Here is a 12,500-nt window from a genome sequence, read left to right as displayed (position 1 = left end):
GCAGTACAGCCAAATTCGGCTGAAACCCTCGTCAGGCTGGGAGGGGGGAAATGAGAAAAGTCCCCCCCCCTTTTTTTTTTTTGCAAGTGTATTGGTTGATAGATAGATAAATAGATCGATAGATGCTAGTCTTATCAATTTCATATCATGTTCTCTGAACTTAACCTTTTTTTTTCCTTTTCATGAATGAATTTCCTGTGGAAAAAATCATCATCAAATGTTAATTTTTTCAGTTAGCTTGTGATTTTTGTTTTTTCAATATTCTTCTTCTATCTAAAAACTGTAAATGAGTAAAATAATAAAGTAAAATTAGGTAATTAATGCATGTGGCATACGATATAAAGAAATCTTTAAATATATCATCTGAAATAATAAATGCTCAAATTTTCCATTCTAATTTAATTTATTTGTAATATTTTTATTTGCGTGTGCATATATAAATATATATATGCATATATATATATGTATATATATATATATATATATATATATATATATGTGTGTGTGTGTGTGTATGCATATATATATATATATATATATATATATATATATATATATATATATATATACATACACACTCATATACATATGGGTATGTGTGTGTGCATGTGTGTATGGTTATAGATTTCACTGTGGCCATGTTGAATGTTTGCATATGAAATTATCTTTCCGGACGCCATTATGTATTTTGTATAAAAAGCTTACGGAGGCTATTTTAGATTGTTTTCTTCAAACCTCTTATTTTACGGCCGGCCAGGCCACGTTGTATTTTATGCTTTATAAAAAATGTGTATTGAATAATTCATTAATTCACTATCAGATCACGTGACAGGAATTTTCTTTTCCTAATAACACTTAATATGTCAAGAATATATTACATATGTTCTCTTGAAGTCAATGTACGTCACTAGCTAAAGAAGACTCGGTTCAGCTTTTGATAACATTCATGCATCAGTAGCTTGGCTTGGGTGGATAAGTCTGAGCTTTCATGTTCCTGAAAAAAATAACTTCAAATAAATCCAGTTGATACAAATGAATTATTTTCTAACAGTGTTAGCGGAATATATCGTGTTGAACTAGAGGTTACGAATATAGCTCATAAAACATTTAGAATTAATTATCATATACAGAGAAAGTGTGACGAAATGTAATACGATTTATATATATATATATATATATATATATAATATATATATATATATATATATATATATATATATATGTGTGTGTGTGTGTGTGTGTGTTTGACAGTCCAGATTTCCCCCATCAGGCCTCTTAGTTCCATCAATAAAATCAAAGCAGCCGTCATCTAATCCGTGGTGCGCCATTTCGATCCTCTCTTATAATACCGAAAACAAATACAATCTGTGTCAAAGACTTGTGCAGTAGAGGAGAATGATGTTGAATTTGTCATCTAATTCACTGTCGATTTAAACAATTATAATTAGAATATCTCTTTTTGAGTGATGGGATACCTTAACCTAGTCAAAGGTTTGCGTATCCCCTTGATCAGTAAAACTGTACGAGTCAGGACCACCCATACTAGGCTGGTTTGCTTTGAGCGATCAGAGGAAGATCTCCCACCATCATCAATCCGCACTGGCTATCGTGGTGATGGAAACTATACAAAGACATGTCTGAGACCTTTGTCCTGCAGTGGGGTAGAAACACCTGCATTTGTTGTTGTTGAATAATATTGATGATAATGATAAGGATTAGAATATTGATAATTATAATGAATAAACCCCTCCTGTAAGGTAAGCTGAATCAGAAATTATTTCAAAGATTATGACAAAGAATAGCAACGAATCAGAAAGTTTTTATAAAAATATGGTGATTTAAATAGTGAGATTCAATAATGAGAATGATGATATTATAGTAAAGAAGTGACACAAAATGACTTGAAAAGTAGAATAAAAATGAAATTATTGAATAATATTTGAAGCCATGACGGAAAAAAATGCTAGTATTGAAATTGTACCAATTACTTAAAAACTGATAAAATCCAATATCCTCTATTTTTACGCTTATTCTCTCTCTCTCTCTCTCTCTCTCTCTCTCTCTCTCTCTCTCTCTCTCTCTCTCTCTCTCTCTCCTCTCTCTCTCTCTCCTCTCTCTCTCTCTCTCTCTCTCTATATTATATATATATATATGTGTTTATATATATATATATATATATATATATATATATATATATATATATATATATATATATATATATATGTATGTATGTATGTTTGTGCGTATGCGTGTATGTATATAATTCATAAAATTAGATATATCTAATTTCATGAATTATATACATACAGGTATACATGAAATCTCTTACATATATGTAAGAAATTTCACCTTTATAGTTATTATAATTATTTTTATTATCTTCATTACTTGTGCCGTTATTGTTGTTGCTGATGGTGTTGTTGTTGTTGTGGTTTATTATATTGTTATTATCAAGGGAAAATACCTGTTTTCTCTGAAGCCAGAGAAACATATGAAAGCATCGTAACTTCTCATTTCGTACCATACATTTCGAATCGTTCAAAAAGACACAAAAAAAAAATCAATCTCGAAAAAAATGAAAAAACTTTTTTTTGCATCATAGCAAATTCCTTTATAAAGCAACCAATGCTTTGAAGGAATTTAAATCTAAATCGAAAATAAAATATTAAGACGATTGAAATAAGATTCATGTATTTCCTCATCGTTGGCGATCTTACTGCGCCTTTCACATTATTATTATTATTATTATTATTATTATTATTATTATTATTATTATTATTATTATTATTATTATTATTATTGTTGTTGTTGTTGTTTTTCTTATTATTATTATTATTATTATTACTTGCTAAGCTACAACCCTAGTTGGAAAAGTAGGATGCTATAATCCCAAGGGGCTCCAACAGGAAACATAGCCCAGTGAGGAAAGGAAACAAGGAAAAATAGATTATTTTAAGAAGAGTAACAAAATTGAAATAAATATCCTTTATATAAACTATAACAAAAAAGAGGAAGAGAAATAAGATAGAATAGTGTTCCCGAGTGTACCCTCAAGCAAGAGAACTCTAATCCAAGACAGTGGAAACATTGATAACTATTCTTAGCATCCTCGAGTTTCTAGCGAGAGCCAATCAGAGGAAAGTGGCAATTTCCCGTGGAATAAAACCCACCAACAATGAATACAATACATCAAGCAGAGAGGAAATAAATATGCAAAGTGGCTGGATATTAAATGCAGTACAATTGCACAATTCTCTGATAGGTGATGGTTCATTTCATGTTGGAGTATAAAACGCTGGCGTATTTTCTCGAGCGTAATGGCCAAAGCCTGCGTAGGGGGAAGGAAGAAGTTATCATTGCCATGAATAAAACATGTTCCAGCAACAAGGGGGTTTACTGAAACGATGGATTAATTAGTTGAAATGTTTGATTAAAGGGGCAAGTACACAATTAATACCTCCGGGTAATATAAGAGAGGATTGGTACGTCAAGTTTTTTTTTTTGACATTGCGTAACTTATCGAAGCTTGGATCTAGGTGCCTATATTGTGCTTACAAATATGGGGGCTGGTGGCTAGATTAAGGGACCCTAGACTGCTTGACGGAAATTCTAAACGAAAAGTTTACTGTTCATAGACAGTCATTGTTATACAAAGAAAAATATATATATATGAATAATTATTGCGTGTTCTAAAAAGGCGTTTTTAGAATATCTAAACATGGTATGCAAAGGCCGTAGACTTTCGTTACTCTACACACACACACACACTAAACATATAACTTTAAATTTCATTTTGTAAGAATTGTCATCTGTTTTAGAACTTTGGGAGCCGAACAAAAAATAACAAAATAAAGAATAGAATTAGAAAGGATTTGATTTGAAAAGGAAAAATGACAAGAAAGAAATGGAAAAGAACGGAAGGACAGAATGTAAAAGAAGAAAGATACGAAAAATATATAAGGAAGGCAAAGAGACTAAAACCTGAAAAAGGAAGTAAAGTGGAAAAAAAGTGAATAAACCAGAAAAAAAGGTGGCTGACCTTACATTGAGATTAAAAAAAGGAGAACATAAAGAACAGGAATAGTGTGAGAAAACCTAAACCAAGTAAGATCAAAGGAGCTATTGCAAATAAAGAATGACGCGAGAAGTGGTAGCCTCGTGGGTGCTACATAGCTGCCTGGGAGAAGAACAGCCGTCAAGATCTGGGTAGGGTGTGTATGTTCCCGAGTGTAGAGCATATTTCAGAATGAGTTTCGCAGCTCAATTTTGCAAAAAATATGGTTACCGTAGATAATTGTATATCTAACAAAAGTTTAATGCTAAATGAATTAATCATATCTGAATAAAGAATGGGATGAGAAGATAATATACGTACCTATTTGGTTACGATGTGGTAACATCCCTGACTAATGAACGCCAGACTGGGGTTCGAGTCCCGCTCAACCTCGTTATTTTCTTTAATCGCTGCAACATCACCATCCTTGTAAGCTAACGATGGGGGCTTTAGGGGAGCATATAAGTCTATCTGCTAAGTCATCAGCAGCCATTGTTTGGCCCTCCTTGGTCCAAGCTTGGTTGGAGATGGGGCTTTGGCGCTGATTATATATGTATATGGTCAGTCTCTAGGGCATTGTCACATTGCCCTGTCCTATACCCTTGCCATTCATGGGTGGTCTTTAAACCTTTAAACCTGGGCCTTAGGCCAGCATATGTACATGCCTAAATGATGCCAGGCTTAAAAGGGAAAAGTATGATAGAAGATAAGCAGCCTAGTGTTGACCTCAGAATTCAAGGATGTAATGAGAAAAGTGTGGATATCCAGACATTAGGGTTGTGGTGCCATCTTGGAATCATCCCTGCCTGACGTTCTGCTGGGCTGGAGATCGATTCCCATTCAAACTCGATAGTTTCTTGCCTTGACTGCAACCTCACCCTCCTGTGAGCTAGAGATGGGGGTTGAGGGGGGTGGGACGAGCCGAGAGAGGGTTGTGAACTCAAAGGCAGGATGCAATTAACTGAGTATCTTTATTAAAGAACACTCTCCTTTATATACAAAACCTCAAGGCAACAGGAAAATACATGTTCGAGAAAATGACAATGTTACATAGGCGACACGCCAACATGTCTATTCTGGTTCTTTTTAGTGCGAGGGAAGAGTGCAGATACAAGCATAATATATACAAAATAATTTATGTACGATCGTGTGACACACGGTTGGTACATGGCTCCCCCCCTAAAAATGACATACTCTACATGTTAAATAGGGCGCCCTGCTCTAGAGAGGCGAACTGTAGATGGGTCATCTGGCAGTAGATAAGCAGGTTTTAGACGATCAATGGAGACCCAGTCTTCTTTGTCACGAATGTTTAGTAGGAATGCTTTCGGACTGGGGCGGATCACAAGGAAAGGGCCCGTGTAAGGGGGCGTTAGCGGTGGCTTGGTAGTGTCGTTGCGCAGGAAGACGTGCGTTACAGAATGCAAGTCTGTAGGTATGTGATGCTTCGCTGGGGGCTTGTAAGTCTGGCGGCCTGGAGTAAATTTTCCCACGACGTGACATATGCGCTGGAGATCATCGGAGGAGGTTGTAGAAGGAAAAAATTCGGCTGGGACGACCAACGGGTCGCCATACACCATTTCAGCTGCCGAGACGTCGAGGGCGTCTTTAGGAGTGGTCCTTAGTCCCAGGAGGACCCAGGGAAGATGAGTAAACCAGATTGAATCCTTGCAGCGGGACATCAAAGCTGCTTTGAGGGTGCGATGAAAATTTTCAACCATTCCATTGGCAGCGGGGTTGTAGGCCGTTGTCTGATGTAGGGTGATGCCCAGGATATTCGCTAATGATGTCCACAATTGAGAGGTGAAAGGGGTTCCTCTGTCAGAAGTAATATGCTCAGGGATACCAAATCTTGCAATCCATCCAGAGAGTAAGGCAGATGTACATGAGGCGGACGTTGCAGTTTCCATGGGAATGGCTTAAGGCCAACGGGTGGAGCGGTCGATGACGGTAAACAGGTAATGATGTCCTTGTGATGTGGGTAGGGGGCCTACAACGTCGACGTGAATGTGTGCGAAACGACGCTGAGGTTGAGGAAAGGTGCCCACTCCTGATCCATGTGTCGATGTACTTTGGAAGTTTGGCAAGAAGTACAGGCGCGTACCCAATCCTTAGCATCTTTAGAAATGCTGTGCCAAATTAACTTTGCCTTCAACAGCTGTGCAGTAGCACGGCACGAGGGATGTGAAAGGCCGTGAATGAAATCAATCACCTGTCGGCGCATGGGAGCAGGAATCCAAGGTCGTGGTCTGCCAGTACTGACGTCACAGAGGAGGGTGGTGTTGGAGTCGTCGAGGGGGAAGTCTTCCTAATGGAGGGACGTGCAGGATGTCCTACATGCTTGATATTCTGGATCCTGTCGTTGGGCTTCAGCCAGGGCGTAGTAATCCAATCCCAGTTGAACGGCAGCCAATGTGTTTCTTGACAGGGCATCGGCAACGGGATTCATTTTCCCAGGGACGTATTGAAGGGTGCAATTGTATTCAGCCACGGCGGAGAGATGTCGGCGTTGCCGGGCGGACTAGGCATCAGAATGTCGAATAAATGCGTGCACCAGAGGCATGTGGTCTGTGCGAATGACGAAGGGCGTATCTTCTAAGAAATGAGGAAAGTGACGGACAGCCAAGTGCACCGCCAGCAATTCTCGATCGAAGGTAGAATAGCCCGATTCTGCCTTGGACAGTTTTCTGCTGAAGTAGGCCAATGGGCGAGGCGAGCCGTTGACCACCTGCTCGAGTACTGCACCAATAGCGACATCGCTGGCATCGATGGAGAGAAGGAGAGGGGCGAGTGGGATAGGAAAAGTGACAGCCGCAGCAGTTGATAGGGCCTTCTTTGCATTGCAGAAGGCTGCTTCTTGAAGGGGACCCCACTTCAGGTCCTTTGGCTTGCCCTTGATGGAGGCGTAGAGGGGAGCAAGAGTGGCGGCAATGGCTGGCAGAAAACGGTGATAATAGTTAATCATGCCCAAGAATTCCTGCAGAGCTTTGACGGTGGAGGGCGCGGGGAAGTTCTGAACGGCTGCTACCTTCTCAGGGAGGGGATGGACTCCTTCAGGAGTGATGCGGTGCCCTAAGAACGACACTTCGTTGGCGCCAAAGGTACATTTGTCGTACCGGACTACAAGGCCATTTTGTTGCAGGCGGTCGAGCACAATGCACAGGTGACGGAGGTGTTCCTCTTTTGAGGAGGAGAACACAAGTATGTCGTCCACATAACATATACAGAAAGGGAGGCCCCCTAAGATGCCATCCATGAGACGTTGAAACGTGGCCCCAGCATTACGAAGGCCAAAACAGGAGTTATTAAAGGTGTATGTACCAAACGGAGTGGTGATGGCGGTCTTGGGGATGTCTTCTGGGTTCATAGGCACCTGATAATACCCCTTCAGGAGGTCGAGCGTAGAGAAAACCTTCGCTTTGTGCAGGTAGGAGGTCACGTCGGCAATGTTTGGGAGGGGGTAGTTATCCGGTTCTGTTTGCATGTTCAGGCACCTGTAATCCCCGCACGGACGTAGGGAGCCATCTTTCTTCAGAAGGATGTGTAAGGGTGACGACCATGGGCTGGAGGCCTTTTGGCAAAGGCCCATTTCCTCCATTTCGGCGAACGTCTGTTTGGCGGCTGCCAATCGTTCCGGTGCCAGACGTCTGAATTTTGCGAAGACTGGGGGTCCTGTCGTCTTGATATGGTGATAAATACCGTGCTTGGCAGGAACCGTGGGTGTTTGGCGAAGTTCTGGACGGAAAACTTCCGGGTACGACGTGAGGAGGTAGGCGTAGGCATCCGTGGGTGCGCTGATGTGGAGAGCGAGGTTAGAGGGGGCGGGTTGAAGAGGTGTCGACAAGTACAAGTCTGCGTTGACCAATCGTCGGTGGGCGACATCGACCAGAAGGTGGAAATGAGAGAGGAAATCCGCACCGAGGATTGGCATTGTGACGTCAGCAACGAGAAACTTCAGATTGAATTTACCGTTTCCGAACGATAATGTGAGGTTCTTGTAACCGTAGGTGGGTATCGCAGATCCATTGGCAGCTATCAAGCGGACGTCGGCAGACTTAGACACACTACATCGTGCCTTGAAGAGTTTCCTTGGCAAAATCGAACGACAAGCACCCGTGTCTACCAAAAATCGCACGCCAGTTCCTACAACCTGTACAAAGAAAAGATTAGAAACATGGGAGGCCACCGCCACGAGCGATGGCCTACTTACACGTTTTTTGGCCACTGACAATCCTTGGCACATTTCTTCGCGGTTGCCTCGAATCTGAAGTGGTAGTAGCAAAACCGCGGCGAATGGGAGGTAGTAAGTGGCTGTAGAAGTCGTTTGTTGGGGCGCGAGCGATTGGTGGGTGGTGCGCGGCTGTGTCGCCGCTTTGGCACGTCACGGGGTAGGCGTGTATGTCCTACGGCATTCATGTTAGCTTCGGTTGACGTTGAAGAGGCATCCTCTTCGTCAGGGGTGGAGGCGTTGATGGAGGTCTTGAAGTGGCTGTCCATAAGGGCGTCGGCTTTGGTCATCAAGTCCTTTATGGGTAAACTATCGACATCGGGTATGGCAGCACGTATAGGTCCGTGTAAACGGCGTATCCAAAGGGCACGAAGTAGGCTCACCTCACGAGGAGAGCTGTCTGTGGCAGGTTGAAGGCGAGCGTTACTGGTCATTTCCCTGAGGGCAAGCGAAGCCCTTTGGTCCCCCAACGGTTGTTGCGAGAGCTGAAAAAGCTTTGCTATACAGGCGGCTGGCGACGGCGAGTACTGCTGCAGAAGGTATGTTTTGAGGGCGTCATACGCTATTGGGGTGTCTCCTTGTTCACAAAGCCAGTCGGATATTTCTGGGAAGGTGTCCTCGGGTATCACCGCGAGAACATAAACTGCTTTGGTGGTTGAGCGAGTCACGCCCCTGATGGGAAACTGGACTTCTGAGCGCTGAAACCAAGCAAACGCCTCTCCTCTGGCAAACGATGAAAGTTTGAATGGAGCGGCCGCAGCACCAACTGCCGTAGAGTCCGCCATAGTACCAACGATGGAGGGGCGAGGGGGTGGGGGTGGAAGGCGGTGGAAGCGAGTCGACTTCCGGGGTCACTAATGTGACGAGCCGAGAGAGGGTTGTGAACTCAAAGGCAGGATGCAATCAACTGAGTATCTTTTTAAAGAACACTCTCCTTTATATACAAAACCTCAAGGCAACAGGAAAATACATGTTCGAGAAAATGACAATGTTACATAGGCGACACGCCAACATGTCTATTTTGGTTCTTTTTAGTGCGAGGGAAGAGCGCAGATACAAGCATAATATATACAAAATAATATATGTACGATCGTGTGACACACGGTTGGTACACGGGCCTATAGGTCTACCTGCTATTTCATCAGTAGCCATTGCCTAGCCCTACTTGTTCCTAGCTTGGATGCAGATCATTGTATACATTGTCAGTGTCACTGTCACTTATCTCTTTCTTCTATGTATGACATTTAAACCCTTTAAAACATGGGAAGTACTCTCTCTCTCTCTCTCTCTCTCTCTCTCTCTCTCTCTCTCTCTCCTCTCTCTCTCTCTCTCTCTCTCTCTCTCGAGATCAGGGTTGAAGGATTAAGAGTCATCTCGAGTTGAATAAGAACAATTCAGAATTGCTTGGGTGGGATGCAGTGGAGAGTGAGGTCAATATAGATGATTTGATTATAAACAGAAGGAAAGGATCTCTCTCTCTCTCTCTCTCTCTCTCTCTCTCTCTCTCTCTCTCTCTCTCTCTCTCTCTCTCTCTCTCTCTTCTGATCTTTATTCGTTCAAGTATATATATATATATATATATATATATATATATATATATATATATATATATATATATATATATATATATATATATATATATATATATATATATATATATATATATATATATATATATATGAATATATAATTATGTGTGTGTGTTTGTGTATTGTACATGCATTGTATATCTGCATATTATGTATATATATATATATATATATATATATATATATATATATATGTGTGTGTGTGTGTGTGTATATATGTATATATGTATATATATAGATAGATAGATAGGTAGATAGATAAGTAATTTACGTATGCAATCATGGCATTCTTTTATATAGAAAATTATGAGAATGCTGTATTATTTGAGTGTTTGACTACCTTTCCTAATTCCTCCTGATCCAATCTTGAAGCATCAGAGGGAATGGTCGGTTCAAGAGATAGATCAACATTTACACTGATAAACGAAGGAAGAAAATTTCATGAAAATAAAGGAAGACCAAAGTAAAGTAGGAAGAGACAGGGAAAGAAGCGGACGTCTGAAGACATGTTTATACTGTGCCTCACATTATACTAAATTAACAACAAATATCATGAAGGATATGAAGTTGTTCTTCTAAGCCCAAAGGAAAGATTAATGACCAGATGTTGGTGAAAATGGGCGATGTGGTGACGTCATTGAATGGTAAATGCCATACTCGGGTTCGACTCCTGCTCAAACTCGTGAGTTTCTTTGAACGTTGAAACCTCACCATCCTTGTGAGCTAAGGATGGGGCGTTTGTGAGAGCCTATAGGTCTATCTGCTGAGTCATCAGCAGCCATTGCCTGGCCCTCTTTGGTCCTAGCTTGGGTGGAGATGGGGCTCGGGCAATGACCATATGTATACATGGTCAGTCTCTAGGGCATTGTCCTGCTTGATAGAGCAATGTCACTATCCCTTGCCTCTGTTATTCATGAGCGGAATTTAAACCTTTAAAGAACCATTTGTTGGAAGGCCTGTTACAGAAGCATTATCTAAATGAAAACATTTCAACTTCAGGATTTACCAGAAAGTTATAATCGAGTGGAGTTTTAAATATTCCCAAGGGACACATGTTGAGGCAGAAGGATTGTACATATTTCCATGAAGGAATTAAAGTAAGAGGCATACTGGGATGTTTGCATAATAGTACTGTAAGGTGCTTTGAGAAAACAGTTCTACTTTATAAAGAGTTTTATATCTAATGGATATTTTCTCGTTTCAAAAGAGAAGGAAACGGATGCATACTATTCCATTACTGAGAGAGAGAGAGAGAGAGAGAGAGAGAGAGAGAGAGAGAGAGAGAGAGAGAGAGAGAGAGAGAGATCATTACATGTTGGATAAGGAGTGAATGACAAAAGTTATAGATTTGAGACAGACAGACAGACAGACAGACATATTCAACGACAACAGCCCCCCAGAGTTGATGTTTAATATTTCATATCTGTAATTAAGAAATGATTCGTAAACGCACTGTATATGGAATTCTATATGAAATAGCGAACTATTATCAAGATTTCTGTGTTAGGGTATCATTTGCGTAAAACTGAATACATGATTTCATGTTAGTCTTCTTTGAAACTTTATTTGTGTTGGATCACTGGGGAGGCTGGGCTGTGGCACCCTAGCAGTATCTTACGTCATTTTGTATTTTTGTATAAAAACCTTACGGAGGCTATTTTAGATTGTTTACTTCAAACCTGTTATTTCACGGCAGGCTATGTTGTATTTTATGCTTTATAAAAAATGTTACTGTATTAAGTAATTCATCAATTCACTATCAGGTCATGTGACAGGGATCTTTCTTTTCTTAAATAACACTTAATATATCAAGAATATATTACATATGTTCTCTTGAATTAAATTTACGTTACTAGTTAAAGTAGATTCGGTTCAGCTTTTGATAACATTTATGCACCAGTAGCTAAGCTTGAGTGGATTAATTTTGAGCTTTTATGATCCGAAAAAAATTACTTTCTAAATAAATTTATTTGATACAATTGAATTATTTGCTAACAATGTTAGCTAATTATATCGTCTTCAACTGGAAGTTGCGAGTATAAGTTATAAAAGATTTAGGATTAATAATGCGATATATATATATATATATATATATATATATATATATATATATATATATATATATATGTGTGTGTGTGTGTGTGTGTGTTTGTGTCTGGGGGTATATATGTAATATATTAATATATGTATATATACAGTATATGTCTGTGTATATATGTAATATATTTATACATGTATATATATATATATATATATATATATATATATATATATATATATATATATATATATATACAGACATACATACATACAATCTCCAATGCTGTACAGAAATCCCTTGATTGTTGTCAGAATGTTCGTATGATTGACCTTAATTTTAGTGCTGCCTTTGACCCTGTTAATTATGAGGCCGTTGTTGTTAAACTCAAACAATTGGGAGTGGGTGGGTCGTTTCTTAGCAATATTATTAAATATTTAAGTAATGAATCTCAAAGGGTTGTTGTTGATGGGCACCATAGTAAGTATATGAAAGTGATATCTGGTGTTCCACAGGGTAGTGTTCTTGGCCCATTACTTTTCATACTATATACACATGACATGTGGTTTGGCCTAGAAAACAAACTTGTTG

The sequence above is a fragment of the Palaemon carinicauda genome, chromosome 29 (genome assembly GCF_036898095.1).
Source record: "Palaemon carinicauda isolate YSFRI2023 chromosome 29, ASM3689809v2, whole genome shotgun sequence".
In the NCBI taxonomy this organism is placed as follows: domain Eukaryota; kingdom Metazoa; phylum Arthropoda; class Malacostraca; order Decapoda; family Palaemonidae; genus Palaemon; species Palaemon carinicauda.
Note: the sequence above shows the minus strand (reverse complement) of the source record.